The 22,978-nt window shown below is 37.3% G+C and overlaps 1 long non-coding RNA gene across 1 annotated transcript in view; it reads left to right on the top strand.

Annotated features, from left to right (window-relative positions):
- LOC139799276 (uncharacterized) overlaps nucleotides 1-22,978 on the top strand; it is an 87,461-nt gene that overhangs the window by 44,674 nt on the left and 19,809 nt on the right. The window contains exon 2 of the long non-coding RNA XR_011727201.1: nucleotides 722-790. This is a non-coding gene — a long non-coding RNA (uncharacterized lncRNA). The remainder of the gene's footprint in view (nucleotides 1-721; nucleotides 791-22,978) is intronic.

Raw genomic sequence — 22,978 nt, 5'->3', positions numbered from 1 at the left:
CTGTGAATACACAGGGCAGAATTTACTAGCATTAACTATCTTTTGAATAGAGATAAGAATTTAACCCACACTGAGGCATTATACTGAAAAGATCTAAATTATATTAATGATCACAACGTCTCCTGATATTTTTCAGCTTCAAAGGTATCTTTTTTTAATTATATATTATATTTTTATATATTATTTTAGTATTATAGTGAGCAAGATGGCTAAGATGTCTTTTCAGTCTTTCTGCAAATTCTCTAATACATATTGTGTATATATATACTGTGTACTGTGCACAGTCATACATCATATATACACACATATGTATACACATTTAAAAAACATGAGTCAGAATCTACTGAAGCTGATGAGGATTTGCTATTAGGGAATTTTACATCCCAAAATATTCCTTTCAAATCTCTTTTTTGAGTCAAATGGGTAGTAAAAGTTTCTAAGGGTTGGTACATTTGGCTATATCATCTAATACATGTAAGATTTTGGCTTGTGCCAGAAGAGAAAAAAGGACACAACTCTTATTGTTAAAAAATTAAAAACTCTGTCTGGTGAGAATTTACAACAAAACTTGGACGGAAAACTTGTTATATAATTTTGTTTTTTGCATTACTAAGAATTTATTAACCCTTATTTCAGCTTCTATCCTTGAAAATGTGCAGTGGATTAATCTTGGTAAACTTTGCTGAAAATGTTAATTCAGATTTTTCTTTTTTTTTTCAAGGGAGGAAATAAGAGAGGAAAAGATCTAATTAATCCAAGTGACACTCAGCTTGCATTTCTGTTTTCACAAGTAGGTAACAGTTTTTCCTTAAACAGGAAGAGAAGAGAAAGAATATTTAATCCTAATGACATCCAGGGTGCACCAATATTTTCCTGTGTTGTGGTAACTAACAGAGATAGATAATGTTATTTTACTTTCTAATGGAAGACTGCAGAAAGATAAAAGGCAATTGGGAAAAAAAATTCTTTCCAGGAAATGATGAATTTAACTCTCTTTTAAACATAGATAATTCCCTTAGTAACTCCTTAAGAGGAATGATCATGTTTTCTGCTGTGCTGACAATGAAAGGTAATCCTAGGAGATTATATTTAGCAAAACATTAATCACATAGTTCAATATCTTAAATTGTATGGTAAACAGAACATGAGCCAAACAACCCAAATATGTCACTGCTTAGTTGCCTCAGAAAGCTGATGTTTTTTTTTTTTTTCCCCAGAAGAGATTAATCTTTTTTTTTCAGATGTATATTGTGAAGCCATGATATCTGAGATCAATAGCAAGGATACCAATTTAAGGTTATTTCAATAGATTCTCCCCATTTCAAGTGTGATAAATTGAATCTGCATCAAATATGCTTCTACAAGACAAGTGTAGCACATCATTGACAGATAAAGAAGAGCAGAAATATATTTACACCTTTTGCTATAATTAGGGTTTACTTGGCCTATCCCAGTGGTACATTTAAGTACTGATAACTGGATGAAGATCCATAAAATGTCACAGCTACAGGATTGAACTTTGAAAGAAAAAAAAATACAAAAAAGGAGGTAGAATGAATGATACTAAATGAAAAGGTGTGTTACATGCCCTAAGGACTGTATTGAGGTGATTTCTGCTAAAATATAACAGGATGAAAGAAACTATTCAAAAAGCAAGATCAGAGATCTGGGAATCAGGAGAGCAGATTTTACCATCTTCAAAGATCTGCTTCCAGTAGTCCTGAGGGTTATGGTCCTAGAGGGAAGAGGGGCCAAAGAAACCTAGGTGATATTCAAGGATCACCTTGTTCAAGCTGGAATGCAGCTCATTCCAGCAAATAGAAAGTGACCAAAAAGGCCAAGAGCCTGGATGGATGGATGGATGGATGGATGGATGGATGGATGGATGGATGGATGGAAGGATGGATAGATTGATGGATTGATGGATGAATAAAGAGATCCTGGCCAAACTCAGACACAAAAAGGAAGCATACTGAGGGTGGAAGCAAGTACAGATAACCTGGGAGAAATATAGAGATGTAGTCTGATTATACAGGGACAAAATCAGGAAAACCAAAGTTTAAATGGAATTGAATCTGTCCAGAGATGTCAAATACAACAAGGGCTTCCTTAAATACATAGCCAACAAAAGGCTGACTAGGGAATATTTGGGCCCATTGCTCAAAAAGATGAGAGACCAAGTGACACAGGATATGTAACAGACTGAGGTACTGAATGACTTCTTTGCCTCAGTGTTTTCTACTGAGAACAGTCTTGAGAGGTCCCAGAGATGGTGGAGAAGTCTTTTCTCCTCCTACTGGTTTCTTGGTAAATGGATGACACTGTGTTGGCTAATGCTGGAACCTATCCTGCAAATTCCTATGCAGTTCCAGTCCTCTCTGCAACAGAAAATCTCTGTCTTCAGTCAGTTTCCCATTTGTCCATTTTATATGTGACTTGTGGCTGTAACAGAAGCAGCAACATCTTCAATATTCCTAAGCAAACCACTTCCATCCACAGAAAAATGTACTGTAGATAAATGTTAAAAACAGCAGTCTGTTTCCATTAAGCATTAAGTTCAAGATCCTGACTGAAACAAAATATAGTTATTATTTGAATATACTGAATATAGGAAAAAGGTACCTTCTTTCCATCTGAGTAGGGTTTTGTTGTAAAACACCAGAGAAAACAGCGAGAACTGGGTAATTTCTTTAGACACTTCTAAAATATTGCTATCCACTTCTTTCATGATGTATACAACGTCCTTTCATCTGAGTGCAGAACAAAGAGAAATAGTTGTGATGAAATCTTTTTATGTAGAGAAAACAAAAGTCAATATTAATACCAGTTTTCTCTCAGAAACAGCAGTGCTATCAAATTCTGCTAGAATGGTTCAAACACAAGTGATGTTCACAGCTACCTAGTGATCAGTATTGTCTGATGGATATAGTTTATATATATAGTTTATATAGGCTTTGAGCATAATGAGGCAAAGAAGCATTATAAACTGTGAATTCTGACCTCACATACAGCACATATTCTATACCTTCAGGTGGGACACTGGGCTGCACCTGAATCTCTCCCGTTTTGCTTTGGGAACAGAAACCCCAAATCTCCTTGTGGCTTTGCATTTGGTTCAATGCATGTCACTAAATTACTCTGAGTTAATGTTCTCTTTTTCCCTTCCTGTTGTTACTGCATCAGGCTCTGGTTTAATTTTACTAAGGAAAAAGAAGCAATCTGAGGTCAACAGCAGACTTTAGATACAGATGAGCAGCAGATCACTGAAAAATATGTGGCCATGACTATTAGATAGAAATCCATCATGTTTTGTACTTTGTTACTATTCTAAGGGATTTCAGAGAGGATGTAAAAGGCTGGAAAGGTCTAGAAACACAACAGACCCATTATCCACTAGAAGCAGCCTGGCTGGCTCAAATTTGAAGCACAGTGTCATGTGTTGTGAGGCTTACTTTGAGGATTCACTGAATTGCCTCGGGGTCTTTTCTCCTTTTCAGAATGTATATAGAGAAGTTCTGTAATCAGTTTCTGCTGCATTTATACCACTTAACAGACGCACAGACTGTGCTGGCTCCAGATCTTATCATCAATTCCCCCTCTCCCCTAAAGAGACGACAAGCACCTTCTCTCAGCCTGCATTAGTGACCATGCCACAGTCATTAGTTGTCCCAGTTTGTCAGCAATCCAGATTCCCTTCTGACTTGCTGCTCTTCCCATTTAGTTTTGGATGAGTTTCCTTAACTTTCCTAATTCATAATGAATTATGCTGACAGTAGTATATATATGTTAACAAAATAATGCATACGGGAATTAGAGGTAAGCCATATGCCAAATTCTTGCTATAATTCTTCAGGACTGCATACTAGATGATATCCAGTCTCTTCTCAAGCCATTTAATACGCTGTTTGATTTACTTTTGTTCACTGTTTTGGATACAGAATAAAGCACCTTAAATGGAAGATGAAGAGAAAAAGCAATTCCAATTGTTTTATAACTTTTAAAGTGTACTATTCAGACTCTAATACTTATGTCAGTGACAATAGGAAAGGATTCATTTGTATTTTTACTAGACATAATTGTAGCTCTTTCAGGTGTATTTTCATGTGGTTATATACTGCATTTTATAAGATGGCATTCATTTAGGGAGCACAGGACATGGAAGATGGAGATGATGGTGCACAATAGTTTCTATAAGCCACAAAGACAAGACTTACTAAAATCACAAATATGAACTCTCTAGCAACAATAAGCAGATGCCAATGATGAGCAGCACCACCATATATTGACAAAAAAGATATTTGGACCTTAGTTCTCTGATGGAGCTAAAAATTTATAAATTCACACCATGACAAGATGAAAAGAAGCCATCTGCTTACATATACAACACCTTTACACTCTTAGCCCTTTAACTGGGCTCACACTTCTTATTTATTTCTTTATTTATTTATTCTTTTTTAGAAAAATCATGTTTCTGCATGGTATTTAAAAAATCATTAGGGTAGTCATGCTAATACTCCAGCTCTGAGTCTTTTTGTGATCACACCCCAAAATAAAAAAATCCCTGTGAGAGAGAAGAGCTCAATAAGGAGAGGCAAGTGACACCCTAAAGGACTGTGATTCAATTTTAGCTGTTGCCAGCCACAAATACTTAATGGGTGAGTAAAGGGCTGATTCAGCACTTGCACTGGGATAGAGAGGACAGAATTAACAAGAAGTCATTTGACCATTTATTCCCTCTTGCATGGACACATATATACAACTAGAGGTTTTCCTTCTTCACAATCAGGCAGCAATTCCTTGAATACTTAAAACATAATTATTTCTCTCTATAATCCTGAAATGGGACACCAGCTGAATTAAAAAAAGTCAAATATTGATCTTACTTTTGCATGTCAGGTAAATTATTAGATTAACATGCTCGTCTTTTAAAATTTCCTTTAAAAACCTTTCAGGCTGATCTATCTAAAGTAAAGGAATCCAAATAGGTTTAAAAGAACTGCTGTACTGCACCACACGTTAACATATTCCTATTAAAAAGCATCTACAGTCTGAAAGAAAAATTATATTTGAAGAAATCAAATAGGGAGGCATCATAAAGTTTTTAGTAGAATTACTGGATGCCTTGTGATTTGAAGTTCTTTAAAGTGACAATGAAAGACACATCTGAAAATACATCAATATTCCAGTCTGTCATTTTTCATGATTTTTAATATAGCCAACTGAAATAATAATTTACCTAAAATTTTAAAAGTTGAATAGATAATAAAATATATTCACCAAGTGGATAAGGGCCTATAAAAACATGTACATAGGGATCTTCATGCAGCTGTTGAAACATGCTACTTTTTATTTTATTTCTTAAGTCAGATACAAAGGCCTCAGCTTTGACTCATAAAGTCACATCTGAGCTGACAAATCTGAACAATCTTGGAACCTTAATCAGGCCACTGGTAAGCTGACTTTTAAGCAACACTTAACTACTTACTAGATCAAAGTCCAATTACAGTTTAAAAATGTAATCTCATGATTAGAAAACATTAGGATCCCCACTTTTTGTCTTGATCAATTCCCTTTTTAACAGAGTTAAAAATTTGATCCAACAATGTTTGAATCTCATTTTTAGTGTATTCCACCCAAAATGCATGAAACAAAGGTTAAAAAAAAATTTCAGATGTGCATGTCCATAATACAAATGCTCACAAAATTCCCTGTGATGCCAATCTCATAATTACCAGACCCAGTGATCATCCTGAGCAAACTAATCTGATTTGCCTTACAGTCCCAAAAACTTTCTAGTTTAATCTCATTTCATATTTGTTTTTTTTTTTTTTAACATTCATATCTATTATTTCATGGTCATATGTTGCTAAGCTACACTTGAATAATAATTCAGTAAATTATTTCTGTTTAGAACAAGATTGACATCTCTGCTCCAGTTTATTTTATTCATGTATTTTTTGGCATTGCATCTGTCTCATGATTGCTCCATATTTTTTGTCCCAGGACTATTTTCTTAAAGGAAATAATAGAAAGGAATTGAACTGACTTAGTTGCTACTGCTCTTCATCTTTATATTGTAGAAATTATATCTAGTGAAAACTGTTTCTTAAATGAAACTTAGACAATGTAGATGTCTGTAGCACATTTGAGCGTGAGAAAATGAGCAGAGAATTAAAAAAGCATAAATACACTTAAATACACCTCAGACTGAGAAGTTCTAGCCAATACATTTCCAAAAATTTGTGATGAACTAACAAGCTGCTGAAGTTTTCCAAAGTACCTGAATTATTTGAGTGTGCATAGAAAGGCTTTGGAAGGCATGGAATCTTGTGTATGTAGGCACCTAAAGAAAGTATCAAGTTGCAATGGTAGATACAAGTTTTGTTCACATTTTACTTATTCTTTCTTGAATTAATTCAACAGTGGAAATCCATACACTTCTAATCAGAGAGGACTACTTGTTGTCTGATCGGTCACTTGGGTTGGTAATTACTTACCAATAACCTCCATACAACAAACAAATACTGACTTTTTAATCTCTTGTCTTTCACTCAGTCCCCTTTCTTGTCTACTTCAATAACCACCACAGTCTGAATGAAGAACAAAATTAAAGCTATATTCTTGTCAAATACTAAATATGAAAACACAGCATGAGTTAACTGTTGTAGAAGTTATTTTTCCTTACTTTATTACCTCTCCCTGCCAATAAGAATCATAGCATGGGCTGGGTTGGAAGGACCCTTTAAAGTTCACTTAGCCTGTCCCCATGCCATGGGCAGGGACCTCTTTGGTTAGATCAGGTTTTTTCAAGCCCCCTCCAACCTGCCCCTGAACACTTTCAGGGAAGGGGCATCCAGAATTTTCCTGGGAAAACTGTTTCTGTGTCTTACCACCTTCACAGTAAAAACTCTCTTCTTTATATTCAATCCAAACCTACCATCTTCTTACCCTTTGCCCTGTCATTCCCATGCCTTTACATAAAGTCCCTCTCCAGCTTTCCTGTAGCCCCTTCAGGTACAGGAATCTTCTCCTCTCCAGGCTGCACAACCCAAACTTTCTCAGCCTTTCTTCCTGGGAGAAGTGTTTCAATTCTCTGATCATTTTTGATCTCTCTGCCGGACCCACTCTAACAGATCCATGTTTGTCCTGTGCTGAGATTTGGTCAGTACCCCCCCAGCTGATGCCTCATGAAAGCAGAACAGAGGGGGAAAAATCACCTCCCTCAATCTGCTGGCCATTTTGATTTTAATGCAGCCTAGTAATGTCCAATTTTTCACCTGCCAGTATCCCCAGGTCTTCTTTCCCCAAGTCCTTCTTCTTAAAGGAATGTTTTAATTAATTAATTTACTAAAGAACAAATCCTAACAACAGCTGGGAGCCTTCAGCATCAGATGAAGGGCAATGAAGCTGGTGAAGCATCTAGAGAAGAAGTCTTATGATGAGTGGCTGAGGGAACTGGGAATGTAAAGCATTGGAACAGGCTATCCAGGGAAGTGGTGGAGTCACCATCCCTGGAGCTGTTAAAAAACCATGGCACTCCAGAACACAGTTTAATGGGCATGATGGTGTTAGGTTAATGACTGGAGTTGATGATGTTGGATCCACCCTGTATAATTCTATGTTTCTGTGATGCATTTTCTCAGTGTTGAAGTGTTGGACAAGTTGAAAGAAGTTTCCTAGCATGTTGATCAAGTTACTAAGTTAGTAAAAAGCAACTGCTGTTACCTTTTCTCAGACTTTTGGTGTACTAGTGACATAGCCATTGATATTATGATATCAAATTAACCTTCCTCAGTACATCACTTGGACAAATCTGCTGTCAGTCTGTACTTTAAGAATTAATGTTAGCTCTAACAAAAGACCAAATCAAACATGGAGAGCTTCCAGGAAAGCTATTTCCTGTTTCTATATAGCACATTATTTACAGCTCAAGCATGTTATACACATTCAGAGCAGTAAATCTGCTTATTCACAGAAAGAATAATGGGTGCCAAGGAATACTTACGGGTAAGTATTACATAAGTATTACTTTTGCTTGGAACACCAAGGTTAGATATCAACATGTTCTAATAAACAGAAAAATGTCCAGAGGATTAAGTGCTGAATCTAGATAAAAAGCCTGATTGAGTTCCTCTTTTTAAAATATTGAAGTCTACTTTCAAAGAATAGAGCACTAATAATACCATACTGTTGACTTTCATTAACATCACATTTCATTCGGTAGAACTGTTTCCTTTCTTCCTCTTGCACTTTTGTTCAGTCTTTTCTTTGGGACAGCTGAGGTTAAAAGGATGTTAGGAGATCACCCAGTTCATCCCCCTTGAATAAGTAGGTTGCCCAAGGCTGTAGCCAGGTTTTGAATATCTCCAAAGGGAGATATTTTGCTCTCTTGGCAATTTTTTCCAATCCTGACAACCTGTTCCAATGTTTAGTACTTTAGCAGTAAAGAAAAACAGAACAAAACAAAAAACACCTATTGGGAATGTCTTATATTTCAGTTTGTGCCCAATATGGATCTCAAATATCTTTTCATTACAGATTGCCATGCATTAATCAATGTAGAAGCCATCCCATGTGGTTCCACAGAACAAATATCTTCCCAGGGCAGCAAAATGAAAACTGAGTGGTCTTTAACACCCATTCAATAATATGGTGAAACTCCACTGTGTTTCCAGTTTGCTCCTAAAGAAGTGCACATCTGAAATAAAATGGAAGAAAATCTAAGCAAAAAAACCTCCAAATTCATATGAAGTATTCTCTTCCCTTCCTCCCTGCCTCTTTTGGAGGGAGATGTTGGAAACAAGAAGAAAAATAGTAAAGACTGTACATGGGGTCAACACATACATCAGTATATATTATTTCTATATTTTCCTATTTCACTGTAACAGCATAAGAAAAACATCTTACCCAAGGTTGGTAAGGGACTTGTCTACAGAATCGAATTTCCCTTGCTTTTTTTCTTTCTTTTTCTTGGAACAGAAAAACAAATTAAGCTTTATATGCTATATTCCTAATATAACTGGACTTTGTCCTGTCTCTGTGTAAGACTGAAAAGTTTACAAAAGGCTGTTTTAAACACATCTGTCTTCAGCCAAAAGGATGCAGGTTTTCAGAGCAGTTTTCAGGCCAGCTAAGAAAATATTATGTTGATGCTGATGGTATTAAAGAAACATGTTCATTAACTCTTGGCTAGAACAGAGGCATTTAGTACAACATCCTTGTGCCCAGTGAATCAAGAATTTCAGATGTTTTCTTAGTTCACAAAAAAGATGTCTTTGTTGCCAAACACAGTGTCCTTATCAGAGTACAGTTTTACTTTATATTTACACATTATTTTAGAGAAAAAGACAATGGATTGGAATACTGAGACAGGTATAATTCCTTACCTTTCCTAATCTCTCTCTTCTCTTTAATCACCATCATATCTGCCGTACCTCAGAACATCATCAAAATAAATTTCTTTGAAGATTAAGTGTTATAAAGTTTATTTTCCAGAAATTAACACACAATACATTCTTTATATAAGTTTTGTGACAAGAAGCTGTTCTCTTTTTTCCTCCAAACATTTCTGATTGTTCTTGCTTACTTTAATAATCAGAGATCCCATAATGACTTTTTTTAAAGTTTAGAGTTGCAATTCGTTCAAATCAAAGCCCTACCTGCTGTCCTGTTTTGAGCCAGGACAGAAACAATTTTCCTTTTAGTAATTTTACTTTTCTTCTAAGTGGTTACACTTCCTGAGATTAACAGGATGTCTTTCAGCCAGTGTCTGCTTCTAGACCTGATAACACTCAATGTTTATAAGTACTGCTGGAGAATGGTTTTTAGAACCAAGGCCACTACTTGGTTCTGCAAAACATCTTATGTGCTAGAAAAGAAAGGGAGGAAAAAAGGGTTGCACCTGCAAGAGATGACCAAAATTGACCAAATAAGAATACTGCATCCCATATGCTTCATACTCAATATACATCTAAGGGATCATGAGGGTCAAGCTCTCTTCATCCATGGCTGGTGTCCTGGGAGGACTCTGTCTGCACACAGCTCCTGTCTGCCCCTGACTCCAGCAGTCCAGTCTTGGGACTGTCCCAGGGCTGTCCCTGAGCTTCAGTAGTGACATGAGGTTTACATTTTCTGAGCTAGTCTTGTATATCCAAGAATGAGGAAGGATTGCTGCGAGCCCTTCTTATCCTTACCCTTCCACTGAGGTTTTACACAGGGAACTGTGTATGAAACTGCTGGGTCCATCATTTCAGATTAAGTGGCTGACTGCTGCTGAACCATAATAGTCTACTGTGCCATAATAGAAAAACAGATATAGAAAAGCACAAGATGCCCTTAGGATAGATTAAAAGTTGAAATAAATAATGGCATGAGCTGGTCTTCACTTGAAATGAAATAAACCCAAGCCAACTCCAATCCAATTATTTGAATGGCTTTACTTTTTCAGTTTAATTTCAAAAAAGTAAAACATACTCAAAAGGACAGCAACTTATGTGTTTTGATGGTGCCTCTCCACAAATGTTTGCTATTAATAATTTTTACAAGCAGCAGCTCTCTGGAGAGTTGTGACCAGCAACAGCATATGTGAACACAAAGCCTATCATTAGCCATTAACTTCTGATGTAATGTACTTTTCCAGCACCTCTCTCTTGAAAAGTTCTGAAGAAAACTAAAATGCAGCTGTGAAGTATACAAAGCTGATGCTAAACCTATTTATTGCCCCAGTTACCTACAACTCAAACAAGTGATTCTTAAAAGTGGTGGCAATTATTCTATGTTCCACGGTGATTTCAGCAAAAGCACCTTCTGACTGGAGATGTGCTGCAGGCAATTTAAACTGCTATTGTTAGTACAAATATGTCAGGCATATTTATATAGCACAACCCTGTTTCAATAGAAAAACAAAATTAAAAACATCAAACTGTAATTTTGATTTTATAGACCTTCAGAGAAACTGACATAACCAATCGTGGCTGAAAGAAAAATCACATTAGAGGTGTAGCAAATGAATCAGGGAGAGATCTCAAGGAATCACCACGGTGAATGCCTGTCCCAAAATAAGATTCGTATACCCAATACATCCAATAAACACTTGCCCCAACTTAATGTTAAAAAAAAGACAAAGACTCTAACATCAAAAATTTGTCCAAGTAGTAAAAAGCTCTGATCAATAAAGAATGCACCCTACTGTAGAATGTATTTTTTCATGTATTTAATAATTCAGCGTATCAAAAACAAATAAAAAAATATCTTAGAACATGAAAGGTAAAAAGAAAAGCTTCTATAGTTATTTAATTGATAAAAGGAAGACTAGGTACAACATACCTCAACAATTAGTGACAATGATCCTGCTTCTCAGCTTGCTCTGCAAAAAAAAAAAAACAAAAACCAAAAAAGGGATGATGTTCACATCTTGTTTATTCTGCTTCCACTTCATGGGTGCTATAGGGCTCTGCTGTGGCTAGAGGCTGATTGTAAGAATTTTACAATTTTTCAAATGGGATGCTGGATTATGCTGTTAACCTTTCCATTGTTGGATCCATGTCCCCTTCTAAGTGGGGCATTGCCTACCACTGAGTGAATATCATTTTTATAGATCGTATAGGACTGACTCATTAAAATTGTGGGGACAGAAGTCAGGCAAAAGTATAAGTCCTCAGTTATTTATTTATTTTCAGTAGAAAAAAATGTTTTGTCCCTTTGTAGCCTATATGGTTTTAGTAAATACCCTGCAGATCTTCAAGGATACATATGTAAACTCTGATGGCCCAGACTCTGCTTTCATTTGTATTTCCAAAGGTGTATCATTAACTGAGTACTAAATGTATTAGAATTTATAGCCTACAGTATTCAAGTACAAGTAGAAATAAATTGTTGTTTCCTATTATAGTAGGAGCTACGGACTATTAAGTAATGTCTCAAATGGACCAAGGTTATTACTGAAAAAAGTAAGTGGAAAACATTCTAACTCAATATGCTCATGAGATCTCATAGAAAAAGCCTTAATCATCAGTATTTCAAAATAATGTAGCATTACTAATCAATACAGAGGTAAAAATGACCATCAGATTGTATCAGACTTCTGTATAATGAAACCTAATGAAGTTTATGGAAAAGTGACACATGTTCACCCACTTGGAGATAGGCTAAAATAAATGAGTTTGTCTCACAATAGTATGTAATTAACTAGCAAATCCCAGACAACATAAGACTTACATTGCACAGCTGCTTCTCTACAATGGACTTCATATAGGTCTCTAGTGCTCTCTAACAATTGCTAGAGCTTGCAGAGAAATAGCAGAATTTAGGGATGAAAATGGTCACTCAGCACATTTTCAAACCTCAAGACAGTTCACATGAAAGTTAATTTAAATGAAGATTTCAATTAAGATTTTGAGACCTTGTCGTAAATGCATTGCTAAGATTCAAATACAATAAATATACTACATTTTATCCACCAATCAGGACTTTTTTTTTTTTTTTTAATAGGCTTGTTCCTATAAATCTACCAATGCTGTAATTATTCTTTAAGTTTTAGTCCATCATTTAAGCTTTTAACTTGGGAATACAAAATGTCAGCAAATTCTATACATTTTTATGGAATCCCCATATTTTGACATACTTCTTGTTCATCAGAATAAGACTCTGAGCAACCTGATCTATTGTCACAGTCAGCCTTGCTTTGGGCACGAAGAAGATACCTGAGGTCTAAAGATGAAGCTAGTCTGTGACTTACTGTTTCTGTACTTGGAGATTGGCCAAGATATAAATATCTTCAATGGTTTCTTTTTCCTTAAATGTATGCTGAATTTGAACACCCATTCACAAGCACATGTCCCTACAATATCCTACTCACCAAGCTGGAGAGATACAGATTTTACAGGTGGATTTTTCAGTGGATAAGGAATAGGATGGAGGGGCTCATCCAGGGGGTCAATGGCTTGAAGTCCAGATGGAGACCAGTGACAGGGGGTGTCCCACAGGGGTCTGTAAGGGAACCTGAACTGTTTTAGAATTCTGTCAGTGATATAGACAGCAGGATAAAGTGCACCATCAGCAAGTTTGATGACACCAAGATGAGTGGTGCTGTCAATAAGCCAGAGGGATGGGATGTCATCCAGAAGGACCTGGACAAACTGGAAAGGAGAGCCTAGGTGAACCTCATGAGGTTCAAGTGTAAGGTCCTGCAGCTGAGTCAAAACAATCCACAGTATCAGTACAGGCTGGGGGATAAGGCTTTAGAAAGCAGCCCTGCAGAAAAGGACTTGGGGGTACTGGTGGATGAAAAGGTGGACATGGAGGCAAATCACATCCTGGGCTGCATCAAAGCAAGTCTGGCCAGCAGATCAGAGAGATGACTCTGCCATTTTACTCTGATCTGGTAAGACTTCACCTGGAGTATTACATCCAGCTCTGGAGTCCTCAATAAAGGAAAGACATGGACCTGATGGAGCAGGTCCAGAGGAGGGCTACAAAAATGATCAGGAGGCTGGAACTCTTCTATGAAGCCAGGCTGAGGGAGCTGGGGTTGTTCAGCCTGGAGAAAAGACAGCTCCAGGGAGACCTAATTGCAACCTTCCAGTTCCTGAAGGGGCTATGGGGAGGCTGGAGATGTTTGCAAGGGCCTGGAGTGACAGGACAAGAGGCAACGGCTTTAGGGAAGAGTGGATTTAGAATGGATGTTGAGAAAAAGTTCTTTACCATGAAAGTAGTGGAAAAATGGAACAGGTTGCCCAGGGAGGTTGTTGAGGCCTCATTCCTGGAGATACTCAACATGAGGCTTGATGAAGCTCTCAGCAAACTGATCTGGTTGAGGTTGTCCCTGCTTACTGCAGGGGGGATGGACGGGATGACCTTTAGAGGCCCCTTCCAAACCAAATTCCTCTGTGATTCTATGAAGTCATAGACAGGAATGCAAAACACTGACTCCCTCTTATGAGGAAAAGGCAAGTCTTCATTTTTTATGAGACATAAAATTGAAGATGATCTGATCTGCAATAATTTTGAATTGTGCCTGCTGAGGACCTTAATCGTGATTCATAGAATAATTCACTGGTTCAAATTGTGCAGATTTATCAGTTCCTTTATCCTGACTTACACTGCAATTGCAAAAATATAGCTTCAATTCTTAGAGACATTAGTCTCTAACCAATACAGCAACCTTGCAGTTTCCTCAGTGTAACTGAAAGCTGTTAATTCTCATATAAATGTTCATGTAGCATATGCTTTGAAACCACCTCTACCTCAGCAAAAGGTGATCCAGTTTGTATCTTGCTTTTAGTAATTTCTAAAGCAGTTGCAAATATTTTGGGATAAACTCACCATGAAAATTTTTGTTAGCCTTGGTTCTAGCATAATTTAACTGACATGAGTCTTTTACCACTATATTGAAAAATGAAAAACAATTGGAAATGTTAGATTACTACAAATATAAACAAAGACTTAAATGAAAATTATCTATGACTATAAAATAAATTATCAAATGCAGTTTTGTAAGAAGTACACGATACTGCTGCAATGTGACAGTGAAATGTGGCAATTCATATTTTTTTCCAATGAGCTGGGAAATGTACAGAATGTTTTTCCCAGACCAAAATATGGATCTCAGATTTCTTGCTTTTAAGAAACGATGGGGACAGAACATCCACTTGGGAGACAATATTGTTATTGAAAAATGCATTTTTAGTGACAACCATTTTTGGGATGCATTAAGACAAATTACATATTTCTCCCATACAAAGCAGAGAATTGTACATCACCTGAGGAGAATTCTTCTAAAATTAGATTTTAGATTTAGTCTCAAGCCTTTTGGCATCTGAAGTGAGGAAATTATAATCTATGAGTTATAATTATGCAATTAGAAACTGGAAAGTAAAGGTTGTAAAAAAAGCCAGACCTCCCTCTCACTAGTACCAGATTATAGAAAAGCAAATGGTAAAGCAGTATGTACTCACAGAACATAAACTACAGGAACCCCACTACAAAAGCTTTCTTGCAGCCAAAATTGATGTAAATTTCATGTCTGGGATAAAAAAAAAAAAACAAAAAACCAACAAAAAACCCCACAAACAAACAACCCAAACACCCAAACAAACCCCCAAAAAACCCAAAAAACCCACCAATGTGATACTCAGTGACTATTTACAGCTGTGAACTCAACCAAAGAGTCATGAAACTAAGCAAATTGAAGTAAAAAAAAACCAAAAAAACCAAAACCAAACAAACAAAAAAACCCAAAACAAAACAAAAAAACCAAAAAGAAGAAAAAAACCCCTCCCTAAAATAGTTTAAGTAAATCTCATTTGAAAAGGAGCCTGTCTTTTATCATTGTAGTAGATTTTGATAAGTAACAAAGAGGATTCAAGTTTGTGCAAAGTTATTTTTCTTTTTAGGCTTTAAGAAAACCGATTTTACTTCATATCCCATATTGTTGTTTCAGCTTCCCTGAAACACAAACAATCTGTATCAAACATGTTAAAACAAAACTGAATTACCAGCTAATCTATACTTCATTCATTTGTACCCAATATTAGCTTTTTATATTTACAAGAAAACTATATAGGCAAACTGTAAAAAGTAAGTAATATTTTCATATTATCCATATTAGCCCCAAAGTTTGTACTTTCTTTGCTGTCAGAGAAAGTTCACATAAATCCGTAGTTTATAATACTTTAAAATGAAGAAACTCACACCATTAGAGAACTTCTTCACTCTGCCTTTATGGAAAAAAATCAATACATCCAACACAAAACCCCCCCAACATGTTTAATTTAAAAAAAAATCCCAAAGGATGATAAAAATGGATTCAAGCTACAGCAGGGGAGGTTTAGGTTGGATATTAGGAAAGATTTTTAATCTGAAAGGTTTTTCAAACATTGGAATAGTCTGCCCAGGGCAGTGGTGGAGTCACCAACCTTGGAGGTTTTTAAATGGCACCTGGAGGTATTTAAATACCTGGGGGTATTTAAAGGGTCTGGTCCTTAGGGACTTGGTTTAGTGGTGAACTTACAGTGCTGATCAAAGGTTGGAGTGGATGATCCTGAAGGTCTCTTCCAACCAAAGACCTTCTGCTAATTCTGTGATTCTGTTAACAAAGTCCTCTAATGATCCAAGGGCTAGTTGTGCTAATAAATAAATAATTGCTTAATTGATAATTCTTCTGAACTGAGTTGGGTTGAAAGCCCACAATAAAGAGGCAGGAAGAAAATGTAAAAATGCATTTAATTCTATGCTAGACCTAGAAAAATTAAAAATTTCTCTTTATAACCTTTATAGGGAGAAAAATACCTTTGCTCCTAAAAAACTGTTACATTTTTGAATTCTAGGATCAAAAATCCATATCTGTTTAAGCCAAAGCCTGGAGGCCTAGCCAAAAGGCAATCAGAATCAAAGGCTCCCTCCCTGCAATGTTTCAAAAAGAGAATGGCTAATTCAGAAACAAAGAGCAGAACATCCTTAGCATTGCTCTGGCTGCTGCATAATGGTGTCTGGAGTTCACATTGGCAACTCCAAGTGAGAATCTGTAGGAAAAAAGTCACTCTTAAGATTTGTTCTGCTCTGTAGAGAAACACAGAAAAAGATGAAACAATCAGAAGTGTAAAAACACCACATGGGACTGGATAGTATTCATTTGCCATTAGCCTAAATAAGAAATAATTTCTTAGTTGTGCATCCAATTACATATCCTAAAGAGGAATAGCCAAGAAGGAGCAAAGACAAAATGTGACACAAGGACAAGAAGAGCTGGAGAAAGCAGTATAATGGATAGGAGAAATATAGGAGAAATAAAAACGTCTACATCCTACTTGTGTCATGCAAAAGTAGATGTCTGAGAAATACCTTAGAAACGCGTTTTTCCAGCCCAAGGCTGGAAAACCTCAACCCTCAGTTGCTGTTTTTGTTTTCCTAGTGGTTGCTGCTGTCTTTTGCTGTGTCCTAGGATAGCACCATTTAAGGCCCAACATAACAAAAAATACATTATTTACAGCATAAAAACTCTTGACATTGACTTTCATGAGGTTGATTAGCTCTGCTGAATTTTAAATTACCCTTAAAAATTGCCTTCCTAATTTATACTTTTCATCTTTGGATTCCCAGGTTGGAAAGAAAATCTGCATCTCTCAGTGAGTCTGAATAATAAAGAAAAATGTTCAAAATATAAGACAGGGAAGGTTCAGATTTTTTTGAATTTCATTTCATCTCAACTAATTATGAAAATCTGTGTAAATATGCTCTTGTTGTGCAGGAAACAGATTTTTGGCCAAAAAAAAAAGCCATGGTTTGGCTCTGAGAGATGGAGGGATTGCCATTGTATATTTCCATTTTAATAGTTAAAACAGGCTAAAGCCTTGAAATGGACACTTGCAGTTAAATATGAAATATTAATTCAATGTATTAATAAAAAAATAACATTCTCTTTGGGCCTATCTGGAAATAAACTTCAGCAATATTGCAACATCACCTCTTATGCTTCTCTAAAGTGAGTAATTTGAAAAACAGTCTATTTTTGTAAAAGTAACTGAAGCAATTAACTGGTCTCTATTTACCCACTTCTGAAGCAAAAAGAAAGATACACTCAACCCAGAATATATAACCTCTTTTATTTATTCATTTTAAATTAACATAGGAGACACTTATGCTCCTGATAGTCACAGATTTCAGGGGAAAATAAGGAAACAGAAGGCAAACCTGCTGACTGCTCACTGTGCTAAAGGGACCTCAGCTTCATTTTCTGTGTCCTTGACTGTTCCCCTGATTCTGCAGGTAAATTCCAACAATCACCACCCTGCAGCAGTGTAGAACAAGCAGACCTGTTCTCAGAGAAACTACATCACTCCACAGGGCTCCTTCTGAATCCTCCTAAAACGCCTCTTCTTGCCCTTAAACCCATCCTCCCACATTCCCTGTTCTGAAAAAACCGGGGCTAAAGACAGGTGACATTAAACTGTTAGTCCTGGTTTTAGGCATCTACCCAAAGTTAAGGACCCAAATTATGGAGCAGTAAAGACTTCCTTTCAGGTTTTGGGGTGTTTTTTTCTTTTCATGCTTAAGCATCAGAGCCAAAGTAACAAAAGCCCAACAGCATAGAGAGAAAAGATGTCGTGTTTTTATCAGTCACATGAAAGTCTATATTTGCCAGAAGATACTTAAATATTGTCAGGTTATGTTGGAATTTCCAAGGGATTTTCTCCCTTGTGTCTTTCAGCAGAAAAAGTACCCTGACAAATAGAGCTGCAGGGAGTGGGTGGGCCAGGTGGTGTAGGTTGCAATTTTTGGTAGAGCAACGCAGAACAGTTTGCAGATTTGTCATACAGTGGTGTCACTTCTCATCCAAACACCTCTAAAATTCAAGTGCTCCACCTGAGAGTATCAAGGGAGGTGTCAGAGGAGCACACCAAGACTCTTCTCATCATATTCCAAGGGTCCCGGTTAACAGAGGAGGTCCCAGATGACTGGAGGCTGCCAATATGACACCCATCTACAAAATGGGTTGAAAAGGAGGATCTAGGGAACTACAGGCCTGTAGAAACTGGCTACACGGCAGGGTCCAGTGAGTCAATAGGATTAATAGGGAGAGAGAAGGTTAATAGGTCCAGAGAGTCAATAGGGTCTAGAGCAGTCACCAGCGGTGTTCCCCAGGGCTCAGTTTTGGGGTTGGTCCTGTTCAGTATCTTCATTAATGAGGGGATTGAGGGCTTCCTCGATAAGTTTGGACACAACACGAAGTTGGGTGGAAGTGTTGATCTGCTTGAGGGTAGGAAAGTCCCTGCAAAGAGACCTGGATCAGTGAGACAAGGTCAATAAAGTGAGATTTGACAATGCCAAGTGCACTTTGATCCCAACAGCCCCATGCAATGCACGATGGGACTGGGTTTGCTGGTGCAAAAGTCTGAAGTACATAAAAAATTAAACATAGTTTTTAAGTAACTGTGTTAAAACTTGTATCCTAAAAGAAAGAATGTGGATGATTCTGTCCTGTGGGAGAGTCCTGCCAATCCCTTCCTGCACCTGGTTAAAGGAAAACGGCCTTTGAGAATTGTTTCCTGAACACCCCAAATCCTTCCCCTTTGTGCCACCACCTGGAAAGTCACACAGATGAGCAGAGTGGTGAAGAATGGCTGCAAATATTTGTTTCTACAAGGAGGGGTCACAAAGCCTTTTTAAGAATATTTTTTCCTCATTGTTCTGAAACAAGAACACCTCTGCAGTCTGTCTCCAAATAGTATTGCATCCCACTCTTCACTTCTTCACACTATGGAATGAAATATGTCTCCTTTAAACAAAATGTGATTTTTTTTTTCTGAATATTTTTCTCCAATAGATATCAGTTCAGATATCAAACTAATTGCAGGGAAATTGGGGATCTTCTTATCATCACTGCTTCACACTGAAAAAATTAAATTGGAGACAGAATCTGTGATCATCTTATAAAAAAAAGTACCACCAAATAAAGATTCTTCACTGAGATTTCTGGAATGCTACCAGAAGATAATTGGTGCCCATGCCAGCTATGGAGGCATTCATGATATGTAAGTCAGAGAATAGCACAGAAAAAAGGGCCCTGCTTATGCAGTATGACTGAAATCAGGATCAAAATTATTTATTGATTTTTTTTAAGCTACACATAATTAAATGGCAGTCACAGAGCTATACGTTCAGAATCAATATCAACAACATGACCTATAAACAGCATTACTAGGCATTCAACAGTTGTTTAAAACCTAGAGATTTATAAATACACTTTTATAATAATTTCCAAAAAGTTCTAAATGTGCACACAGGCAGTCATTTACACACTAAGACAGATCCATCCCCCCTGCCAGGGGTTCTGCCAGAACCCAGGTTTACTGCTGCTCTGTTGCTCTTTTCTCAGTCCTAGCTACTTACCAACACCTTGTATTTCCATCCTCAAGTTTATGCCTTTTCAAGATGACTGATTTTTTTCATAGAATCATAGAATGTTTTGGGTTGGAAGGGACCTTAAAGATCATCCAGTCTAAACCTCCTGCCATGGGCAGAGACATCTCCCACTAGATCAGGTTGCTCCAAGTCTCATCCAACCTGGCCTTGTACACTGCCAGGGGTTGGGAAGTCACAGCTTCCCTGGGCAACCTCTTCCAGTGTCTCAGCACCCTCACACAAAAGAATTTCTTTCTAATGTCTAACCTAAATCTCCCCTCTTCCAGTTTAAAGACATCACCCTTTGTCCTCTCACTTCATTGCCCTGTAAAAGTACCTCCCCAGCTTTCTTGTAGGCTCCCTTCAGACTTTCGATAATGTCTCCTTGAAGCCTTCCCTACTCCAGGTTGAGCAACCCCAGGTCTCAGCCTATTTTGCAGGAATGGTGCTTTAGCCACCTGGTCGTCTGTGTGGCTCTTTCCTGGACTTGGTTCAAGAGCTCTTGGTCCTGGTCTGGATATTGCTTGCTTTGGGTGATCATCATTTCGAGCAAACTTTGTTATTAGTTTGCTCATGTTCATCATTAGTCTTTGGGCCAGCATTCTCTCAGAGGAGAGATTTTTGGGTATTCTGATCACATTCACTGTTGACACATTTGTACTGAGTTATTCAGGAGACAACATCTCATGAAACGACTGCATCCCAAATTTCCCATCCCCCTGTGCTGCTTGTGGGGGAGTAGGCAGAGAAATCTGGAGTGGACTTGAGCCCAAACACAAGGGATGGTTTGGGGGAAAATGTTTTCAGGTTTGTGCTTGTATTTCATTATACTACTCCTTTATCAACTAGCAATAAATTAAATTAATTTCCCCTGTCTCTTTTGCCTGTAACAGTAATTGGTGAGTGATCTCCCTGGCCTTATCTCAACCCACAAGACTTTTGTCACCTTTTCTGTGTCCAGTTGAAACACGGGAATGAGAAAGCAGTTTGGTGAGCATCTGACATCCAGCCAAGGCCAGCCCATCACAGGAGAACATGTAGATTGTCCAAATACAGGAGATGGAGTGACACATGGAGAGGTGGAGGTTTTATTCATGACTTTTTCAACTACACAAATGGATAACATCTTTTCAAAATGTTATTCACCTGTATGAAGAGAGTGTTGAGTTACTGTCCTGGCAGAGCTCCATCAGCTTCACTTTACCCATGTGGTAATTCTGACACTTTCTTACATTCTTAAAGTTAAATGTGATATTCCAGGTGGGCTGCACAACAGCAGTGTAATCTGGCATTATTTCTGCCTTTCATCATGATACAGCTATGCAGCATATGCAACACAAAAACTGCAGCACTTTTTATTTCGTGTGGCATCCTGCCTTGCTGATGTAATTTGTTGCCTTTTATGAGTTCTACTTTTCTTTCACGTCTCCCACATCAATGCTGAATCTCTGAAGTTTGGAAATAATTCTTCCTTAGGCTTGACATTTTAAAAGTTCAGTCTCATTGTGTTACCCTGTTCTGGCTTTCAATATTGCAGGGGTTTTTTTTGCATTTCTTTTCCTTGCCCCTAGTTTTTTTGTGCATGTAAGTGACCAAGGACCACAGTGTTCACTTAATAGAGAGATGCAGCAGTTAACAGGGGCTGGTAAAATCTTCATTTTCACTGGGCTGAAAATTGCCCTCTCAAAATCCTTCTGAATTTTATCCTACCCATAATACTCTTGCATTTTAAAAACAGCTCAGTTGTCCTAAAAGTAGTTTTTTATCAACAAATCTGTTTTTTCTTATGGTATGCAGCTGGCACATATGCAGTTTTCATATGTTCAGAAAAACATGTTTTTCTTTTCAGTTATAAAATCAATCAATTTTCTAGTAAAATACCAAGTTGTTACAGGTAGACAGTCTTATACCTATACAGAACCCTTAAAAAATCAATCCTGTCTTCTGGCTCAGGCTAAGTAAAATTGATATGAATTTTCATTGTTTATGGTACTGAAAAGCTTGTTTTTCAGTAGGGCAATTTTCACTGAGGAAAAGGGAATATAAGTATTATATGTAAGTTCAGACAAAAATACTAAGCAGAATACTAAATCTTCTGAAAATGAGAAGGCCTCCAAAGAAAAGGAACTCACCCAACTGGGTTATTACTGCAGAGTGTGTAGAAAAACATTTTATCTCTCACTAAGGTGAGGATTTTGTGGCTGTGCTCTTAGAAGAGATTCTAGCAAGATCAGATGAGATGGCAGCAAGTGGAGGAATTACCATGAATAAAACAGAACCAACAGCAAAAGAAAAGCTGAGCAGCTGTGCTTAGGTACTTAATACTGTTGGCCACTGCAAGGTTAATTCCAGGGGCATCTTGCTGAAATTATTTTAGCTGGCTGGCCAGATTTTTCCCCTAGACTTCTCTTAATTTTACTTCCTAGACATGGACATAAGTTTATGGTTGGAATTTTAGGGTAATGTCTTAATACAAGCTTAACAAAATCAGTAAAAGTTGCTAAAAAGGGATAAAGTTACCGCCCACTTCCTTTGGAGGGGCTGGAAGTACTGACTATATTAGAATCTAATATTTCCAAAATTGCTGTGTGTTTGTACAGTATGTCTTGGGATTTTTTTATTTTTTTGTTTTTCTTGTACATACCATTTCCTCTTATTCTCAGATACCTTCACAGGAGACTGCACAGAACTTTTATTGGGTTCCTTCTGCTCTGTCTCATCTGCTGCTTTATAAAAATAATCTCTCTAAAGGATAGCTTGGTGGTAGCTTGCGAAGTCTTTTAATTTCTATTTTAATTTCTACATTGTAAACCCCCCTGTCAGCAAATTGGATGCCAATAGAAACAAAGGAAAATCTCCACGTGTGGCCAAATTTGGGTTAATGGTCAGGGTCAACCAAAACCCAGAGAACAGAACTGCTCTCTATTCCTCCCTTAGGATCCTAAACACCCTCTCTCTAGGTCCTTGGACTGATACCATAATATTACCCTGTGCCCCCTCAAACCACAACAATTCCCAGCAAAAGCAAAGACAAGGAGTGGACTACACTTAACTTTGGTATAAACTGAAGACTGAGATT

This window comes from Heliangelus exortis, chromosome 8, assembly GCF_036169615.1.
Source record: "Heliangelus exortis chromosome 8, bHelExo1.hap1, whole genome shotgun sequence".
NCBI lineage: Eukaryota > Metazoa > Chordata > Aves > Apodiformes > Trochilidae > Heliangelus > Heliangelus exortis.
Note: the sequence above shows the minus strand (reverse complement) of the source record. Positions and strands in the feature narration are given on the sequence as shown.